Below are 21,288 nucleotides of genomic sequence, written 5' to 3'. Positions count from 1 at the left end.
AACCCCTGCAGGGAAGAGCTGAGGAGTTCGTTCAGTTTCTGTCGGATAAAATCACTCAGATTCGGACAGACCTGGACTCCGCTTGGGCAGTACCAGCCGAGATGCCGAGGGTTAGTCTTAATCGGATTTTCTGGGTTGAGTTCGAATTTGTCACCCCTGAGGAAGTGGACAAGGCCATGGGAGCGATGAGTGCCTCCACCTGTTTATTGGACCCGTGCCCCTCCTGGCTAGTTTCGACCAGCAGAGAGGTGACACAAGGCTGGCTCCAGATGATTATTAACGCACCTTTGCAGGAGAGGTCTTTCCTGCAACCATTAAAGGAAGCAGTGGTAAGACCCCTCCTCAAGAAGCCTTCCCTGGACCCAGCTATTTTGAAAAACTATCATCCTGTCTCCAACCTAGTTTTTTGCTAGTTTTATTGAACACTTATAGGCCACCCTTTTCCCTGAGGGGACTCAGGGCGGCTTACAATAATGAGGGAGGGGAGTGCAAGACAAGACATAAAAGAAAATGTGAGTAAAAAATAATTAACAATAAAAGCACAACATTCACTCAGCATTCGGGCGGGGAGAGAGTAAAGTCCTATCCCCAGGCCTGACGGGATAGCCAGATCTTGAGGGCCGTGCGGAATGCCTGGACGGTGATGAGGGTGCGGATCTCCATGGGGAGATTGTTCCATAGCGTTGGAGCTGCAACTGAGAAGGCTCTCCTCCGCGTAGTCGCCAGTCGGCACTGACTGGCGGATGGAATTCGGAGGAGGCCTACCCTGTGCGATCTGATGGGACGCAGGGAGGTAATTGGCAGAAGGCGGTCTCTCAAATAGCCAGATCCACTACCATGGAGCGTTTTATGGATGGTAAGTAGGACCTTGAAGTGCACCCGGAGATCAACAGGTAGCCAGCGCAGCTCACGGAGGATCGGTGTTATGTGGGCGAACCGCGGTGCGCCCACGATCACTCGCGCGGCCGCATTCTGGACTAGCTGAAGTCGCCGGATGCTCTTCAAGGGCAGCCCCATGTAGAGCACATTGCAGTATTCCAGCCTAGAGATCACAAGGGCTCGAGTGACTGTTGTGAGGGCCTCCTTTTTTGGGGAAGGTTGTTGAGAAGGTGGTGGCGCTTCAACTCCGACGGACCTTGAATGAAACGGACTATCTAGACTCCTTTCAGTCCGGTTTCAGGCCTGGGTACAGCACGAAAATTGCTTTGGTCACCCTGACTGATGATCTCTGGCAGGCCAGGGATAGAGGACATTCCTCTATCCTGGTGCTTCTTGACCTTGCAGCGGCTTTCGATACCATCAACCATGGTATCCTTCTGCGACGCCTAGGGGAAGTGGGAGTGAGAGGCACCATTTTACGGTGGTTCTCCTCTTACCTTTCTGACAGGTCACAGTCAGTGTTGGTCGGGGGGCAAAGGTCGACCTCTAGGCCCCTCAAATGTGGTGTGCCACAGGGTTCGGTCTTGTCCCCCCTCCTATTTAACATCTACATGAAGTCGCTGGGTGAGATCATGCGACAGCATGGGGTAAAGTATCACCAATATGCAGATGATACTCAACTGTATCTTTCTGCCCAGTGCCAGCTCAGTGTAGCGGCGGACGTGATGTGCTGATGCCTGGATGCTGTTAGGATCTGGATGGGGGTGAACAAACTTGTGCTCAATCCCGATAAGACTGAGTGGCTTTGGATGCTGCCCCCGAAGGACAGCTTAGACAGTCCATCCTTAACCCTGGGGGGTGAAAATTTACACCCCTCAGAGAGGATCTGTAATTTGGGGGTCCTCCTGGATTTGCAGCTGAAACTGGAACATCATCTATCAGCTGTGACCAGGGGGGCCTTTGCCCAGGTTCATCTGGTGCACCAATTGCGGCCCTATTTGGATCGGGAGGCACTTCAAACGGTTACTCACGCCCTTGTCACCTCAAGGCTGGATTATTGCAACGCGCTCTACATGGGGCTACCCTTGAAAAGCGTTTGGGGACTGCAGTTAGTCCAGAATGCGGCCACATGAGCGATATTGGGTGCACTGAGGTACACCCACGTTACACCTGTCCTCCGTGAGCTGCACTGGCTACCAATTGGTCTCCAGACGCAATTCAAGGTGTTGGTTATTACCTTTAAAGCCCTACATGGCTTCGGGCCAGCGTACCTTCGAGACCACCTACTGCCACATACCTCCCAGCGGCCAGTAAGATCACACAGATTGGGCCTCCTTCAGATGCCGTCAGCCAGACAGTGTCGGCTGGCGGGCCCCTAGAGGAGAGTCTTCTCTGTGGCTGCTTTGACTCTTTGGAATCAGCTAATCAGGTCTTATGCTGGACCCAATTACTGGCTTCAACAAGCTACAATGAAATACTGGGTAAATTTCCCCAGAATTCTGGATAAACTGAGTTGAACTGTAACTGGGTTAATTATCTTCACTATTGGGAATAGACCTAGAAATTTTGGGCCAAATTTCTTGCTAGACATTCTTAATCTTATGTATTAGGTAGATACCAAATCTTTGTCCTCCACAAAAAAGGGGGGTTGGAACGAGCAGTGTTTATCGGCTTGCTTCTTGTAAGCTTCTGCCGCTTCCACTAGACCTTTCTTCATATTTTCCCATCCTTTCTTTAGCATGTCCATCCATTCAGTCAGAGACATTGAGGAGGGAGGTTCTCTAGGCAGCTCAGGCATGGGAACAAATTCCATGCCACTGGTAATTTGAAAAGGAATTAATCAGACCGCGTTGTTGTACGCCACTTCGGCGAAGGGTAGCAAGTCCAACCAGTTGTCTTGCTGATAGTCCACATAACACCAGATGTATTGTTCCACCATCACATTGGTCCTCTCCGCTGCGCTGTTTGTGCTGGGATGAAACGCTGAGATCAGTCCTTGTGTGGACCTAATGGACCTCAGGAACTCTCTCCAGAACTTGGCAGTGAACTGGACTCCATGATCTGAAATTATCCTCTTGGGTGCTCTGTGCAGGCAATAAATGTGTTTTACAAACATTTTCGCTAATTTCTTTGCAGACGGCAACCCTGAGCAAGTGATGAAATGCGCCTGCTTGGAAAACAAATCAATAACTGTCCAGATTACTCTATTCCCATTACTGTCTGGAGCTCAATGATGAAGTCCATTGCAATCTCTTCCCATGGTCGGCTAGGGCTGGCCACTCGTTGGAGTAGTCCAGGGGGCTTCCCCGACCGTGTTGTCATTGTTGCGCAAGTAGCACAGCTTTTTATGTAATCTTCCACTTCCGATGTCATCTTTGGCCACCAAAATTGACATCTGGCAAGGTGGAGTGTTTTTAGGAATTCAAAGTGGCTGTCAGGGCTGCTTCACTTAATAACCAAGAAAGAAACCACTCAACTCCATTTTGCAGAATTAAGAGTTCTTTTACTGATTATAAGTAAATAGAAGCTAAGCAAAGCTGGATCTGAGCAAAAGCACACACAAGCATTAGATATCAATACATGACCCATTCCCCTACCCTTGGTAACCCCAGTCCATAATCCAATCCCATATCTCCACAGTTGTCAGGTGGGAGACATCTTCAAAAATCATCATCAGGTTGGTATGCCGGACAGTTGGCCTTGGCGGGAAACTCCTCTCCTTTCCACATGCGTAGTGGATGGTGAGAACAATTCCCAATTAACAATCCTCCTGTACAGATTATTTCCCACACCCAAATACCATGCCCTCCCTCCCCGTTTCAATGGCAGCTGAAAAGCAAGCAGCAAAACAGAGGCTGACATCGGCCTCCTAGTTTCACATCATAGCTTTGCTGTAGAACTTGCAGCCTCAACCCTGCAGGGTCATAAATTTTGGATCCTTTCCAGGCTAAGCCATCTTTCATCGTTAGGATGTCCTTGTTATTGTTGAGTCACCAATCTGCTGGGAGCGCTGATTTCATTGCTGTCATCAGCTTATCCTGGCTTCGGGTGGTGACTTGGGCCGCCTTTTGGTGGGAGGAAGAAAGCATGGGGTAAACAACTTCTTCCTTCTTCCTGACTTACTGTGGTTTTCTTGATAAGGCATCCACCAACAAGTTCTTCCCTGCAGTGATGTGTTTCAGTTCTAATTGGAACCTTTGGAAGTATTGTGCCCAGAGAACTTGTTTTGGGGATAGTTTTTGATGGGCTTTGAGAGCTTCGAGGTTTTTATGGTTAGTCCAGACCTCGAATGGCATATCCCCCCTTCCAGGAGATATCTCCAAATGTCTTCCCGATTTTCCCCACCCAGTTGAAAGTTCAAGATCCTGCCCCCACACCCACAAGCCCATCACATGCCCCAATCTTCCACTGCCATGCTGGCAGTTCCACTCATCCAGTTCCGGTCAGGTGCAGAGATGTAGAGACAAAGGATGATCTTGGATTCTAGAAAGGAGTTTTATTTTGACAACATCACATTCTACTCCTTATTATTCCCCCTCCCAATTCCCCACTAATGAAACAGCATAGTAGAATAGAATATTAGTGTGGCAGGCCAAGATCCCAAAAAGAACTGGCTGCAGGCCTGACAGCTGCATTGAATACCTAACTTTATTTCTATTGAAATCAATGGATCACATTAATTATTTCTTAAGTTCTCAGTTATTTCAGAAAGAACTGTTTATAGTTGTCATAGCTTAGGGTTTACTCCTGCGTGTCTAGAGACCCATGATCATTTTTAAAATTCTAAATGTATGAAGTGAAATGCTTATGAATATATTTATTTTCAAAGCATAATCTTCTAACCAGTCACCCCTCGTGCATCTATGCTTTAGGGCAATCATTGAATGGGTGCTGTTTTCAAGCTGGTTAGTCTCCCAAGCAACAGACATTTATCTGAATCCTAACCACCACCACCCCAAATATGTTTTTCCCCTTAATTCCCCAAACACTCTATACATTTAATAAAGTGTTCAGCTTTGCATTTCAAAGATGCTTTCCTTGAGAAAAGTTTAAAAGCTCTCTGGTTTGTAAAACTAGATGGGATGCTTGCCTATTGTAAATGCCCTTCAAAACCCTGAATCCAATGGACCCATAATAAGGGGACTTTCTTATTTAAATGGAAAGATATATTTAATTGTTATACATTTTACTTAATCCATGCAGTTAGTCATTACTGTTTTAATGTAACAAACATAATACATTAATGTGTCTTCAAAAGTAGAAGGGAAAACTTTCAATAAATGTATGAAAGTATTACACACCATATGTTGAGATTCCCCAAAGGCAAAGTTTTCCATTACAAGCAACCAAGCAAAGAAAGTAAACCTTGAGGATGATCTTCAGTTAGCATTTAATTTTTAGGCAGATATTTAATACATATAATTCCACCATCTTTATTTTTAAATTATTATTTTTGTTTGTTTTCAGAAGGCTACACTCTAAGGAATGCAAGATATCTAAAAAAAAATCACCCAACTGAGGGGGGGGAGCACATTTGCATCAATTTTCAGTTTTAAGAATAATTTCTCTAGACTGAAAGATGTTTTACCAAACTGAAAGAAATGTCTCTAAGTATTAGAAAGTTTATATTACAATTTATAATTCTAGGGACATGATTTGTCAGATGATAAACTTATACTGTGCGGATTTCATTTTGAAGTCATTTTGTACAAAAAGAATTATTCAGGGGTTTATGTCTGTATTTTTTTTTTCATAATTTGTGAATTTTTTTCCCATCAGCACTTAGGTAGGAATGTGTTTAAGCACTGAAATAATTAATTTTGCTACATTGTTCTGTTGATTAAAAAAAAGTGTAAAATTTTATGTAAAGAAATCTGCCTCACATTTCACTGGGAACTAAAAACATGTTCTACCAAAACAATTCATCATGTAATAGAAGAGCATGTGAATTTAAACCCACTACTATATCAATTTCTATTCAAAATTTAAAAATTTCAAAAGGAGTGCATTTCTAAAAGAAAAAAAATCTAAGGAAAACTATATCTAAAAAATAGTTGCATACAGATAAGTGTGTGAAAGAAAAAGAGAGAAAGTTATAAATAATGAATATTGCAAACAAAAGATGGGTTGGGATGAAATAAAACAATGGAATGAGTTTGATTGTTGCACTTGTTTTTTTTATTTTTCCATCATTTCACCCATCCATACCTTTTTCATTTACACTGTGAGTGCTTCATAAATATTTCTTCATTTCTAAAGTTTAACATCTTAGAGTTAGACAAAACTAAAGAAAGCAATAGAGAACTTTATTGATTTTTTTTCTTGGAAAAAATACATGAACAATAAACTTGCCTCTTGTTATCAAGAAAAGATTATTGTTGCCTACCACATAGACAGAAGGGAGAGAAAACATAGGAATGGACAGGAACACAATTTGGATGAAAATTGCCTCAAAGAAGGTCAAGTAAGAATGAAAATAAGGATAATGAGAAATCAACCACAAAGAGTGTAGATTTCTCTCCATCCTGCACCTGTATGACATAACCACTGAAAGATCCATCTATCAGTTAATCAAATCATTCCTGGTCCTACATCAGTTCTCTCCAAATAGAGCATTTCAGACAATGAAACATCAGGGTTGTTTTTTTAATGTGTTTCTGGTGCCTGCCACCATACATCTCTCTGGAGTTCAGACAAACTACATATTTGAAGTGAAGTTTCATGGAGGATTTTAAATTAGATTAGACCTTTAAAATATGCCCTATCTTGTGCAAGTTAAAAACAACTCCAAATTTACCTAATCTGAACCAGATTGACCAGAACCAGTTGTAATCTGCCCCAGTTTTGAACAGTACCTAGAAACATAAAGAATTTCAGATTGGCTTACTTCCATATTTAGCATGAATATTGCTTTCTGTTTTGGAAATTTTTCTTTTTAGAATTTTTAAAGAGTAAAGAAAGAGGAATGAGAATATATGCAAGTATACAGCCTACAATTTTATAAATAAATGCATAGGAATTACAATAGATTCCTGGTAGACCTTGACATGACTGCTCTAGGAGTATGAGAAATATTTCTGAACAATATTACTTATCCAAGAAATTATTCCATTTTGACATAACAAGCTTCCATTTTACCCATCCTTGAGGATATGGTATGGTAAAACAATCCTTTCAGGAAATGCTCTCAATGCTAATATATATTCCCCACTTGATTTTATAAACTTCTGCAGAGGTGGGATTGAGGTTATCCTGGGTTTCATCTTCTCAACAAAAGGAAAGTACAGTTGAAGGCTTGCTTTCTTGTCCAGAACACCCTTAAAAATGTCAATGACTCTAATTTTTCTATGAATATGTTATTACAATCTTCAATTGCATGTTTAAAAAGTCTTAACACAACTGTCATGTGTCTAACAACCCATCAATATTATCGCTCCATATCCACTTTTTTGCCGTTGTTTGTTTTTTCTTCATCATTTCTTTACAAAGGTAACAAGTTACTTCATAACTACAGTACAACTACAATAAAATGGTCAGTTGGGCGAATCATACTCTCTTAATTATGAAGTTACTGGTTTTACCATTCAGTGCAGAGGAGTGAAATGTAAGAATTACATCCATACAATTTTTGAATACAATTTTATATAACATATGCAACTTTCTATAATTTGTAAGCTGCTTTTCCTAATACAATGCATTCTAATCTCATTTTAACCACTTTTGTGTGTTCCTGATTTCTCATATAAACATTTTATATATTTTTCTTTTACAAAGAACTGACTTACAAAATTTGGATTAGTGTGTTTCAGTTCTGGATAATAGCTATGAAATAATCAGATTCACATTACAATGCAAAACAGAGCAATTTCTGTCCTAGTTCTTGTTATTAGTTATGACAGTTTCCTAGATGCGAGACTAATAATTGAAAGCAAAATATTTGTATTGTTTAATAGCATAAATAAATGTAATAGAACTTTTCTTAGTTTCTTTAATGTTCACCTCTGGTGAAGTTAAACATCAGCCTCCTTTTTAGATCTATTGGCAAGCTGCTCATTCAGAAGAATAATCTTCAATGATCCAACTCTCTTTAACTGTCGGCATTATCTGCTTTTATATTCTATACCAAAATTCAATCCGGTAGTATATCATTGTGATATTTGTTGTTTTATTTTTACTTATGAACTATAAGCTTTTGGGGGAAGGAGGGGGTATGTTTCAGAAAATATCAGTTTGTGAAAACAGAAGATTTATTTATTTTCCACAGCATTGCATTATGCATTTTGAATATACTTATTCTCTTCAAAGATCCCCAAGGTGAAATGGCTTCTAGCCAAGCCAATGAGCTCCATGCTACAAAGATCATGAATCCCTCAGTGGAAGATGCAAATTACTGTTCTCATTTTCTTTTCTGGTTTCTGATATCATTCTAAAAACACATTTTATGTAAAAGTTCAGCTGCTGCTTGGATTTAATCTGTGTATACAAATTGTTGTCTGTCATTTTTGGTACACAGCATTTGAATATCAAGGATTAGTTAGAACATTGTCACTTAAATACTGTTCATCTATTCAACAGCTCAAAATACTGCAACTTATCTAAGAATACATTTACATTTTCTGGAGAAATTCAAATCTTAAACATAAAAAAAAAGCTTTCTTATTAGTTAAAACCCAAGGAATACATTTATATTCAAATAAAACCATGCATCATATATTCTATAATAAATAATGGAGGAGGAAAAGGTGGAGAAGAAAGAAGAGGAAGATAATTAAGGTATTTTGCCAGAATTTTGTCTGGCAAAATTCTGAGATACATATGCAATATATATACAACAATATACAAACAAAACTGATCAGCAGTCCCTCTATCTTTAATTTATCCATGATTTTTCTCAAAGACAGTCAGTTACACTTCTTGAAGCTACCTTCCATCAAATCACTCAATAAGCTTGTCAGTTTCCTTTCCACCCATTTTCAGATCTTGGTGTTCTTTAGTATGACTCTCTATCCATCCAGTCATTTTTTTGTGTACCAGCCCAAGTGCAGTTCCTTTGACAAAGAAAAATGTCAGGGGATATCAGTGAAGATGGGAGAGGTTATTAATCTTGTCAGAGAAAGAGAGAGAGAAAGAGAATTTATAAAGGATAAAGATGATCCTATTGATCATCTATGATAATTATGATAATTTGAAGTCATGTCCAGATAGGATTGCAAATGAGAGAAACTGCCAATCTTATTCCTGTATCTCACCTATTCCCACTGGTTACTAGGATGTTAAAGGCCAGTTTGCAAGCTGTTTCTGCAGAGTTACAGCTCTAATGATGGCAGGCCTGCTGTCCTTCTGCTGTGTTCAGCTACCCTACCATATTGCTAGTCTCAGTTAGAGACATGATAATGACAATTATTCAATTGAATTCAATAGGAATGATTCCTCTCTGCACCCGGTCTCCCAAGGTCATAACATAATACTATTGACTATACAATTTAGATGTATGGCTAGATGTTGTAATGTAACCATGGTATTAAATGCACCTATAGGGCTATACTAGGAAAAGGAAGCAATTGATTTCCTTCCCCACAAATATGCTGCAAATTATATGCCCATCTCATCAAGCGCAATTGTTAATGAGATTTTTAAAACATGATTGGTTCCACTGATGTGAGGTGTCATAACTTATAAATCAAGTAATATTCCATATTAAAGAATTTCACTGATCCTATTGAAACATAAAGATCTTATTTATATTTCAGAACAGGTAGAAATAATGCTGGCTATGAAGACATCCAATATAACTGCAATACTTCATATACTGAATGAGTAGATTTACTCCAAAAAATGTCTGCAAATGGGATTATCAATCCATGACTTAGTTAACATGGGAGTTATTTATTCACTTTAAGAGGCTCTATTTTAAAAATGTTGTAGGGGTTTTTTTTATGACCAGATATATGTACAGTACATGTATATAAATATTATCAAAAAGTACAAGCAATGGCAGTGAATTGCAATTACTATAATTTAAATGTCTAAAGATGATACTGTGTCCCACTCCCACTGGAGAGGAGGAGTGGGAAAGAAGAAAGATGGGCAGAGAAGGATAGGAGAGAGGGTAAGGGGGGAAGATGAGAAGGATAAGGAGGAGTGGATTGTAGAGAGAGGAGTAGTAGAAAGGGAGGGGAAGTAGAGTAGAAAAGGATGATGGAGGGAAGATAGAAAGTTGGAGGGTGGTAGAAGAAAGAGGTGTATGGAGAGCAGAAGAGCTATAATGGGTTCCTATTTTGGGGGGCATTGTTGACAAGAGGAACTGATGTAATTATTATTTAATACTATATGATATTGGCTATGTATTGTATACATGTGAGTGTGTGCTATGAAAATGAAAATGGAAATAAAATATTATTTAAAGATGATACTGTGTCATTGAAACAACTCAATGTGAATGTGAATGCTGAAAAGAATCCCTGACACTTGAGTATGGAACTTTTTTGGGGGGAAACAAAGTAAAGAAAAACTAGACTGAGGCTATTCAGCTGAAATGTCCATATACCTTCTGCATTTTTTTTCTTTAAAAAAACCAGTTTCTTTAATTATGTACTAGAAGAATACACTTTAAAAATGCCTTGCAATTTAAAGGCCATTTTACCTGTCATCATACCCATTCATTTAACTTCTGCTACTGGCCAAAGAAGAAATATACAGTGGAGGTATAATATACTTTCACTGTGAATTTAGGACCTGCCATACCATTCCTGATGAACACTCAAAAGAAAAACAAAGCCTTGTTACTATGTCCAGAGATTTAAAAGACCTGTGATCAATTTTTAAAAGTGCAAGAATTGTGTGCAACTTGCTATATGTGTGCTTTACGGTGGTGCAGTTGTCTGTTTTCAAACTAAAAATCTGAAAATACTAAGAGATTCAAAGAAACTTATTCAGAACAATATGTCCAGAGCTTCTTATAGGGCATATATAAATATTGTGTGGAAAAGAAGGAAATGCCAAATAAGCAAAATGTACATGGATATAAAAATAAAATATTTTCGGAGAGCAATAGCAAAGTACTGCAATTACTATAATTTAAATGATAGACTTGTTAGAAGAATCTCTAAATGTTTTCTCAGTGGCAGAAATGGCTTCCTGATGGCTTCCTGATCAGTAGCAGAGGCTTTGTTTGGATGCTACTGCGCACAATGAAATGATGAAGGGGAAAACAGCCTCCTTATAATGGCCCCACGAATTAGTGGAATGCTCTCACTTAGAATTTCCCTTTGAAAGCTCACTGTCCCTATTTAGATATCGAATTAATTTCCTTTTTGAACAGGCATATAAGTCTTTAAAAACTATCAGAACCAGTATGGAATAATAATCAGTATGTCATATTATCTGGGAAAGAAGTTTCAACTGAGCGACAACCCCAGGAATGGAAACTCATTCTTTGACAAGCTTATGTTCATGACTGTCTTGTAAGCTAATGTACTAACTCTGGTTTTCTGGAGAAAATGTGGAAAATAAATATTACAGTAAGAATAAATAAATAATAGGATTTCTACCAACTATTGCTTAGAGGTTTTATTAATTAAAAAAGTACATATCAAGTGTATTGCTGTTTCTTTTTATTATTATTATTGTTACTTTTGGCTTACTTCTTTGTCAATCAATGGTGTATAAACTAAACAGCCAGAATTTATCAATTCTCTGAAGAATATATCATGGATTTCAATAAATGTGTTAGGGATACTTCCTCTGTAAAAAAAATATGTAGATACTTGGTTGATCTGTATTCCAATAGAAAACAAAGTTATCTTCAGTTCATGCATTAGTATGGAACCTGAAATAAATTTTCCTTGAGTTTTTTTATGCAATTTTATCTGAAATTTTGACATAATTTGACAATAACTTCAAAACTCCAGTAAGCCCATTTGGAATGAGCTGTAGTTTTATTGGCTTTAGCTAATTTCTATTTTTCAAGCCAAGGTTATGTAAAGAGTAAGAGAAACAATGTAAACAGAGATATGCAACCTTTATTGCCTTGGCAAAAGGGACTAAAGATAATGTTTAGTTCAGACACCTCCCAAATTCACTAAACTAGGACAAAGCTAAAGAGAAGAATGGCATAATCAGTCTTGCAAGATTTTTTAATTATAACCAATCTTGATACAAGTAATTTTAGCCTTCCTGTGGAGTTGCTTCCTGATCTGGCCTCTCCGGTCTGGCTAACAGGTTTCAAGCAAGGTAACAAAATTAAATTGGCTAATGTGATGCCAGCTCTTTGGCTGCTACACTAGGATATTGTGGTGCTGATGTTTAAAGTTCTAAACCAGTTTTTCTCAAACTTGGCAACTTTAAGACATGTGGATTTCAACTGCAGATTTCTAGGAGTTGAAGTCCAAAGAATTTAAAGTACCCAAGTTTGAGAGACACAGCTTTAAACGGTTTGTGGCCAGAGTATCTTCAGTAATGCTTCCTCTCATTTGTCTCAAGCTATTCTGATCTTTCAAACTGTCCTCCAAATGTCCCTAGCAAATTTTCCAATCACCACCAGAGAAAGGGTTTTTTGTGTGTGTGTCAAAATGTAGATGTAGGAATGACCTTGGAAGATTAGGTGAAGAGATGTTGCCTAAGGAATAGTTCTATAGATATAATTCTATACATAATAATGCATACCTAGATTGCATTTTACAACTATACTGATACAGTGTTCCGAGTTTCATCAGTCAATAGGAAAAAAATTGTATCAGATCAGATTGTTTGCCCACCAAGATCAAAACTTAATATTTCATGGACTGAGTGTTTTTTTTATCAGGGTAACGTGGTCTACCCAAATATGGGACACAGCATACTGCTTCTGCTTTTGCCTTTCATCCTCAATCCAGGAGCCTTTACAGGCAGTCTCTTTTGTGACAAACTATTTTTGTGTTAAATTTATATTTACTGACAAAGAAATAGAAAGCAGAAGCAGTATGCTCCTTGGGTAGACCAAGTTGCCCTGATTAAAAAAAACACTTAATGTCTCCCCTGATATAGCCAACAAAGTGAGGAGAGCCTGTGGTTTAGAGGTTAATACATTTACCTAATACAGTATATAAGTAGCCCAGGTTTGAATCCCAGAAGGGTATGGCTAGCTGATGAGAGCTAAATAGCTTGAAGATCTATACAAGTCTCCCTTTATTTAATTTTCAGTAAATATAAGTATAACACAAATTTCTGGCAATCTGATGGTGTTTGAGTATTTCAGACTTCAATTCTCATTAACCTCAGGAAGCATGACTAAAGATAAAGATGGTGGAAATTGAAGCTGACAACCTTCTAATCCCTTTCATAGGCAACAACACTCCTAAGCCTCAAGCAGACATCTTTCCCATTACTGGTTATATAATCCTTTTAATTTAATTTGTCACTGATTGACCTACTGAACTTACAAACACCAAGCATCTGCTTTACTGCAACATGATGCTTTCGAAAATGTGATTTTAAAAACTGATGCAAGCATATGTTTCCTTTTGGAAAATATTTTACGAAATTCTGTTCAAAACATTAAAATTTTCCAGTGTGATTTTTCATCTTTTTGTTCAGTCTGCTTAATATCACACTCACACACACACACACACACACAAACCTTATCTTTACTACTGTTAATAAGATATAGGCCAAAGCCATACAATTATTATATAATTTGAGGGATTCCTCAGGGCTCTGTGAGCTTGGTTTTCTTCTTGCAGACATTTCATTTCCCAAATTGGTAACATCATCAGAACTAGTCTAGCACCAATGAGTTTCATCTTCTTTATGCTCAAGGCAATACTTTTCCATATCTGTAGTGGCACACGTATTAAAAGAACAAACAAAATCCTTTGGCAATATATTCAGAATACAATTATGCCATTTACTGTTATGTCATAAAAGCAAAGAAGCTAATTTCTGTGATCTCTTCTCTATAGAGCATGCTAGAAAATTAAAACATGAAGATAGAAGGTAAAATAAAATCACAAAGGGTACAGAGAAGAGTAATAATGATAGTAAAAAGACTGGAAGCCAATCCTATGAAGAATTGCTAAAGGAATGGGGTATCTTTATCTTTAAAAAGAGAAGATTAAAAGGGGACATGGCAGAAAGCTTCTAATACTTCAAATACTGTGATAGGGAAGAAAATATGGATTTATTCTCATAGTCCCCAAAGACAGGACAAGAACAATGGGTGGAAGCTTTACAGAAAAACATCCAAACTTGAAACAAGTCTCGATTTCCTGAAAACGAGAAGTATTACGCAGTGTGACATCCTGCCTCTAATATCAAAGAAATGGTGGAATAGAATAATTAAAGAATGGATGTTAAAGGGGGACAAAATGAAATGTGGATGACAAAAGTTAAAATAATGGTGAAGAGATCTTGCCAGATAACAGTACAGTTATCTTTCATTGAGAGTTACCCCACGTTGGATTTTCCTGCAGTAAATTGTCCCATGGCAAATTGTCCTGTAACAAATTGGCTGCATCAAGTCGTCCTCTGTCAAATTGGCCAGGGCAAGATGACCATGGCAAGCTGTCCCATTCCAATAAAGGACATGAGTGACATAAAATTTTAACAAATAAATACACTCTGACAGTCTAAAATATAATTGGATTGCCTGACATTGCAATTTTATAAATTAAAAATTACAAGTTAAAACATTTCTCTGTCAAATTGCCCTACTTTCTTCAGCCATATCTCAGCAAATTTGTCCTTGGATTGTTTCTTTCCTATCTTCCTAATGCACCTTTTTTCCTGGCTAGAAGCAGACAACAATTCTCATAACGACATCGTAACTCTTTAGTCCTATAAAGAGGAAAGGACTGCCTTCAAGCAATTAGGATTTTAAAATGGAATTAATCTTACCATTCATTCATTTGTAGTAATTTGCTCATTTCATTTGTAAAATGTTACTATTTGTGGTTAGGAGAATTAGTGAAATATCTAAAGGACAGTTAGATTGGATGAAAATTCAAGTTATACAACTTTTTCTTATCTGGTACAATGTAATCTAGAGACATTCATTTACAAATAAGCAGTTATAGATTTTAAAGGTTATTGAAGTAGAATCCACTGTTAACTTGTCCTGGTAAATACATATATCATCAATATTAAACAATATGATGGGGATGGGAAATCTGTAGTTCAATATTATTTAAGTAGTCTTTTAATCTCCCAACCGCAATTGCCAACAATTGATTAGATGATGCTCTCCACATTTTGAGGCAGAAAATTTGCTAACATTATAGTATATGTTCTAAAATAGGTTGAACCTTTCTAGGATGAAAAACCATATCTCACCAAAACAAGAAACAAACAAACAAAAACAAGAACAAAGGTTGTAGTCCATTCATACAAGTGATGTAATCATGCCCAATTTGCTTTATAGCCTCATCAATCATCACTCTTGGACATTCTCCAAAATATTAAGAGCAATCCAGATCTCTAAAGATCTCTGAAGTAAACGATCACTATTGATCATCTAGGATCAATAGCACTAGCTTTTGAACCTCAAGAAAGATTGCACAGACTAAACTGCTCATAGAACCAGGCTTCCTCGTGGTTTTTAATTAGAGATAACATCAAATTTCTACATGTTCTTGCCTTTATACTAGAACAGATTTGTTCTTTCCAAGAAACTGCATTAGACATTGAACTAAGGAGAACTGAATTCAGAGAACAATTATCATTGCCCATTTACTCAACTACTACAAAGCCACTTAAATATACAGCACAAAAATTCAATGTTGGTTGGAAAGTTGCAGTGTTAACCTGCAAGAAATACTATTAAATAATTAATATTTGTAGAACAAATCTCATCTTATATAGCAGAAATCCATTGTAGAATGAAAATCTCTAGGTCTTGCAGGCAACATCCAGCCCACAGATGAGAACTGCCTTCAATGATCTGTTAGATACATTTGAGCAAATATCCTGCCTACTAGGTGAATAATTTCTCTTTAGAATTTTTGCATTATTGCTTTCCGTTCCCCCCAAAAGAAGCATTTGTATTTCAAAAGCACACCAAGTAGCAGTCCAAAATTGTCAGGGAGCTTAGCTTAATTTATTGGAACTCACACAATTTTAATTAGTGAATTTGCATATGTTTCCTGCCTTAGTTTGCTTTCTCAGCTCAAGGAGTCAAGGGACTCTTTTTTATTGTACTGATGAATGCTGCCTCTCTATAACACTTGAGATTTACAAGACTGCATGAATCAGAAAAAACTCTGGGGGCTTCAACATTTGTCGTACGTCCAGGCTGTCAATGTTCATAGTTAATGCCACTGAGCTGACTATTTCAAATGATACCATACATTACCCCAAAATAACTGTTTTAGATCTGAAAATAGTCTACACTGCAAATTCAAAACAATTTGGGCATGAACAGGAGAAACACAATGAATGCACCAAAATATTTGAATAACTTCTTTCTTAAAAACTTTCAAATCATTGTCATCCATCCTCCCAGCCAAACCTAAGCAGAATTTGTGAAAACAATGTCTGGAGTCATATCAACATTATTTATAGGTAGAAGAAAAGTGAAATGCACAGAAGGGCCAATATTGTAAGTCAATTTCACCAAAAATGAGTTGAAAAGTTTATTTAGGTTACTTTTAGTATGTTAAAAAAGAAGTAATGAATATTTCCCAAATATTTGGAGCATTTTATATGTGAAGATATATCTCTATTATACATATCAAATCTGAATTTGTGAGTATGTAATTCTTATAGCACTTTATAATTTGCAAGCTAACTAAAGTTACTCCTCAGCACATATATTTGTTTTTCTCCCAGCGATTTCTGAATTTTCAAGCAAGAATATATTAGTTTTAGAACCTTTTTGAAGATTAGATTTGGAGCATATTTGGAGAACATTTTCACAATTCTGTGTTCTTATACTTTGACATGAACTGACACATTCTACATCTCAATATCTATGCATGAGTGTGCTCATCATAGATATAATGATGAGCATTTTATTTGGTGTTTGTTCTTCAGTTAAGATATTCAATTTAAATAGAAAGATTATTGCATTTTAAAAGGGATTAAATGTCTAAAATATTAAAACTGCCCACATTTAACATTTAAATAAATAATAGAAATCAACCAATGATGTCTAATAAATAAGTATGTAACAGATTTTGTTACATTCTATTTGTAATGATAGATTTTTTTTTAACTACAGGAGTAGTGTATAAGTGTATGATTTATTTAGTAAAATATCTTGATCCCTTCCTTGTGCACATTTTCCATAAATTATGTTTCCCATTAACTTCTATCATTCTCAAGTTTTATTTCTATTAAACTGTTACAATTTATTTACAAACAGATGTAGAAGGGACACCATTTGGAAATGTTCAGCATTTTATAGCTATTAAGCATAAATGTAATGTGATTTCCCTTTCCTTGATTTCAGAAGACTGCTAGCTTTGCATGAAAGGCTATGACTGCCACCATAAAATAAGCATTTGATGCTATATCCTGAAGATTGCCTTAAAAACCTCTCTATTCTGCAAGCATTGTCTTTATAACTATCAACATATTCCATAGCAGTTCAGTAACAGAAACTGAATGTACAGTGAAAAATAGCTTCCTAGCATTCCTATTGTCCATACTTTTGTTAGTGCTTCTTTTGATCTCTCTCCTTAGTCACAACACCTATCAAATTTTATACACTTTGAGACTCCCCTGTATAAAAATAAATGAGAAAATACTATCTTAAAGCTAGTGCAACTAAGGACAATGTATGTCTCATTCTCAAAGAGGGGAAAAGAAAAAAGCAATGTCTTGGCAACATGGCAAGATAACAAATGTTGCAGGATGTGTCATTTGGAAAATATGAAGGACAAACAGGTTAATTTTGACTTAGAATATAGCTATGTTGCAACTTACATGAACACGCATGGGCACAAATAAACACATACTCCCATACAAGTTTTATCTTATTATATTAAAATACCTCTAATACCACACATTTGATGTTTCACCTCTGGAATAATCTTGGAGAATTTCCATTCTACCACATGATGCATCTTGTGGAATAGTTTTTTAAAAAAAAATAGTTGAAGGTGTAAAACCCCACTATGTATAGATATCGAGAAAATAATGAAGGTGAGTGAATAACTATACCTTGGCAACAATAGTGCCAGGGCTGCTTCACTTAATAACCAAGAAAGAAACTACTCAATTCCATTTTACAGAATTAAGAGTACTTTTATTGCTTATAAGTAAATAGAAGCTAAGCCAAGCTGGATCTAATGGTTGCGGGAACATACAATTTAGCCCCAATCCAAGCCAGACCATCTTTTATGGTACACTCATCCAAATGTTGGTTAAACCATTCATCAGATTCAAGGTCTTCCTTGAGTTTAGTAACAAGGTCCTTTGTGACCTCCAAATCGGAACTGGTCTGGCTCCTGGTAATAACCAGAGCAGCGAGGCTTTTCGCTGGGATGACTGGGTGGACGACACTAAGCTTTGAGCTGTTATATTGAGGAAGCTGGGACAAAGCATCAGCCATAAAGTTTTTTCCTCCTGGGATATACTTCAAAGTGAAATTGAACCTATTGAAATGTTGTGCCCATCTCATTTGTTTGGGGGATAATTTCCAGGGAGTCTTTAATGCCTTCAAAGTTTTATGATCAGTCCACACCTCAAAAGGGTGATTAGCTCCCTCCAAGAAATGTCGCCATGTCATCAAGGCCCACCTAACTGCAAAAGCCTCCTTTTCCCACATAGCCCAGGTTAACTTCCGAGAGGTGTAGGCCCAGGATTGTAACTTTCCATCAGCATTTTCTTGTAGCAACACCGCCCCCACTGCAACATCACTAGCATCCGCCTAGACCACAAATGGTGAATCCATGTCTGGGTGTTTTAAAACTGGTTCAGCTGCAAAAAGTCGCTTTAATTTCTCGAACGCAGCTTGACATTCCATAGTCCAATTCAAGGGTTAACACAGTCAAGGTTTGGCCTCCCCATTTGATTTTAGAAGGTTCGTAATTGGGAGGGCAATTCTGGCGAATGAAGGAATAAATTGACGATAGAAATTAGTAAAACCCAAGAAACTTTGCAATTGTTTGTGGGTGCGGGGGGGGGGGCGCCCATTCAGTGACCGCTTGGACCTTTGCTGGGTCCATCTCTATACCATTGTGGGAGATGCGATATCCCAGGTAATCCACCTTCTCCTGATGAAATTTGCATTTAGACAATTTAGCATATAGTTCTGCTGCTCGGAGTTTTTTCAGCACTAAACAGACTAGTTTCACGTGTTCCTCACGTATTTACGTGTAAATAAGGATATCATCAAGATAGACCATCACGCCTTTGTAAAGGTGGTCATGCAAAACCTCATTTTTTCTTGTGCGCCAGAAGAGGGCATCCTTAGCTCAACTGGAATAGTCATGGGTCCCGATCGGGAACTTACCAGGCATTCGTCATCAGAATCAGTTTCGCTTTCTTCCGAAGAGCAAGGGGAATCCTCCCCTCTCAACAGGGCAGAAACGCTGAAAAGGTTGCTCCTCCTTCATGGCAGGTTCTTTCCTCTTGCTAGGAGGTTTTTCCAGCCCCTCTTCTGATTGAGAGAGAACAACATTTTGAGATTAAAGAAATTTTGGACTCTAGGAAACAGAGAAACCGCATTCAGTATCTTGTTTCATGGAAACATTTTCCTCCCTCGCATGCTGAATGGGTCGATAAGTCCCATGTGTGGGCTCCTTGGCTTCTATGTAAATTCTACTCTACCTACCCCAACAAGCCTTGACCTCGTTTGATTTTGTCCTTTTTCCCTTCTCCCATTTCTCTTGTGTTATGCTATTTGTCTGTTTGTCTGTTTTCTTTTGTTTCTGCAGGGATGATGTCCTTTTCCTGAAGGAGGGCCGGATGTCAGCCTCTGTTTTGCTGCTTGCTTTTTCTCTCTCTGAGGAGGGGGATTTTGGGTCATCTTGGCGTGGCAATTTGTGGCATGATGCCCCTCCTTTCCACAGCGGAAACACACAAAGGGTTTTGGTTTGCTTGCAGACCCACTTTTCCCTCCTTTTGGGGCTCCTGGGGAGTTGGCAGGCGGGGTTTTCTCGCTCTCGCTATCTTCCTGGTAATTCTCCCTGGCTAAGTCAATCTCCACATCAGCAGCCACTTCATACCAGGGTTGCAGTCTCCGGTTCACGCAGTGCTGGTAAATTTATTTGTTTAACCCATCAGTGAAATGGTCTAACAATGCTTCTTCAGACCAACCCCTCATAAAGGCTGATAGCTCACGAAATTCTTGGATATAATCAGCTACTGGTCTCTTCCCCTGGGTAAGAGTTTTAAATTTGATTCTTGCTTTACACTCTGTGAGTGGATCATCAAAGCGCTTTGTCAAGGTGGCCATAAATCCATTATAGTCTCTCAGTAGGGGGGAATCAGCATTATACAAGCCCACCATCCATGACGCTGCCTTATTGTCCAAAGCCATAGTAATAACTCTTACCTTTGCTTCATCATTAGCCAGTTCGTCACCATACATTTGCATGTAATTCCATACTTGAACGATGAAGAATCCTAAATCCTTTGATTCCCCCCCCCCATATTTTACACTTAAAGGAGGAATTTTAGCCATCCAGCGTCTGTGGGGGGGGGCCTCCTCTTGAGATGTTTCTAACTGCAGTGATTGGGGTCGGAGCTGGGTCATCTTGTTCAGCTCCCCCCTCAGCCCCCCCAGCTTCTCTCGGGTCAAACAAAGTCTCTGTATACTTCCCCTCTGTTTCTGGTAGGTCGGCTTCTCTCTCCAATCCACTCTCATGGGCTTGGCGCCTCTCCCAGGCCCCTTCAAAGAGTTTCATCGCCTGGGACATCATAAGGTTCTCCTCTTCAGAGTCATGCCAGTCAGCCACTGGTCATCTGGGTCTCCTCATAGTAATTCCAGTCAGAGGTTCTTCGGCGTCATTTTTCTGTCCCACTTCCCATGTCCATCTGGGCCAAACGGATTGTTCTTCCAATTGCAGGCCAGCCATTTGCTCCATCTCTAAAGGGCAGGAGGATGCAGCTGCTCCCATACCTTCTTCTTGATCGCTGCCTTGGTGGGACATCTTTTAGGTTTGGGGTGCACCCTCCTCGGAAGGTGTCACCTCTGGGATGGGTGCGAGATGAGATCCAGCTTAATGTCAGGGCTGCTTCACTTAATAACCAAGAAAGAAACCACTCAACTACATTTTGCAGAATTAAGAGTACTTTTGCTGGTTATAAGGAAATAAAAGCTAAGCAAAGCTGGATCTGAGACAAAAGCGTGCGCAAGCATAGATATCAATGCATGACCCATTCCCCTCCCCTTGGTAAACCCAGCCCATAGTCCAATCCAATTTCTTCACAGGTGTCATGTGGGAGACATCTTCAAAAATCATCATCAGGTTGGTATGCCGGACAGTT

Source organism: Thamnophis elegans, chromosome 7 (genome assembly GCF_009769535.1).
Source record: "Thamnophis elegans isolate rThaEle1 chromosome 7, rThaEle1.pri, whole genome shotgun sequence".
NCBI lineage: Eukaryota > Metazoa > Chordata > Lepidosauria > Squamata > Colubridae > Thamnophis > Thamnophis elegans.
Note: the sequence above shows the minus strand (reverse complement) of the source record.